Source organism: Athene cunicularia, unplaced genomic scaffold (assembly GCF_003259725.1).
Source record: "Athene cunicularia isolate RWA unplaced genomic scaffold, athCun1 chrLGE22_part2, whole genome shotgun sequence".
In the NCBI taxonomy this organism is placed as follows: domain Eukaryota; kingdom Metazoa; phylum Chordata; class Aves; order Strigiformes; family Strigidae; genus Athene; species Athene cunicularia.
Window position 1 is genome coordinate 284,786 of NW_020799535.1, and position 1,145 is coordinate 285,930.

At 57.3% G+C, this 1,145-nt stretch overlaps 1 protein-coding gene across 2 annotated transcripts in view; it reads left to right on the forward strand.

The window, feature by feature from the left end:
* Window positions 1–1,024: 1,024 nt before the first annotated feature.
* LOC113491043 (sodium channel protein type 8 subunit alpha) overlaps window positions 1,025–1,145 on the forward strand; it is a 52,018-nt gene continuing 51,897 nt past the window's right edge. For both annotated transcript variants that reach the window (XM_026867670.1, XM_026867671.1), the window contains exon 1: window positions 1,025–1,136. The gene's annotated coding sequence lies outside the window, so the exon portion shown is untranslated. The remainder of the gene's footprint in view (window positions 1,137–1,145) is intronic.

Below are 1,145 nucleotides of genomic sequence, written 5' to 3' on the forward strand. Positions count from 1 at the left end.
AAAGGAGTTTTCTCTCTTGAATGAAGAGGGATAACTTGGTCAGTTATTAGAACTCTCTTATTCACTGTATTACTGGAAAAAAAAACCCAGAAATTGCCCGTACGATGGGGTTGTAGCTGAGAACTGTGTTCTGTAGTAGACTTGCACCGCTTTGGGGAGCTGCTGGGTGTTGGGGAGCTCCACTGCTCCCCGAGAGACCTGCCAGGTCCCGGGGAAGGATCTTGAGAAAAAAAAAATCTAATAGCCCAGGTCCTGGTTAGAAGGAAGAAGCCGGTAGAGTGCCGAGATCTACGGGACAGAGAACCCCACTGCTCACGTGACACAAATGTCATTTTGGCACTTTTTTTTTTCTTTCTGTAAAATCGAACTGTTTCCAGATTGTCCAGGGGATGAGGTCACGCGGAGCTCTTGGTGATGGAAAATGTGTGTGGCCATGTGAAGTTTTGGCTTATCCTGAAACTGTAAGGGGGGAAAAAAAAATAATAATAATTTAGAAAAAAGCATTTGGCTGATAGAAAGTTTTCCTCTTGCTCTGTTGGTGACATCAGCCACAGGTCGCGCCGGGTGTTTGTTGCGGGATTTTTTTGCGCTTCTTCCCGAAGTCCGTCCTACGTGGGCAGCGCTTTTAGACTTGAGATGTAACGCCGGCCTAAGCCAAGTTGGGCTCCCAGCCTCGGAACCGGCTGCTGGGACGAGCCGAGCACCTCCGGCAGCACCGCCGGGTTTTTCCACCGGCACCGCCCGACGGTTTCCCGGTGTCCCGGTGGGGGCTCAGCGGTACCGGTACCGCCTGGGCCAGGCCCCGCGCTTAACCCTAAAGCCCGGTTTAAGCTAGCCGAGCGCTGCTCCGGCCTCGCCCCCCAGGTAGGGCCCAGCTCCCGCTGTGGAGAGGAGGAGGAGAAGAAGGAGGAGGAGGAGGAGGAGGAGGGGGGGTTCCCCGGCAGCCCCCCCATCCCTCCCCGCTCGGCGCGGGAGTTTTGCGACGCTCGCTGCGCGCGGGGCCGGCGGGGCGGGGGGCGGCGCGGGGGGGGCAGCGCAGGCAGCGCACCAAGATGGCGACAACCGCAGTTCCTCCTGCAGCTCCCCCACCTCCGCAGTCCAGCAACGCCTTGCGGGAGACGCGGTAGTGCAGAGATGTGTATAAG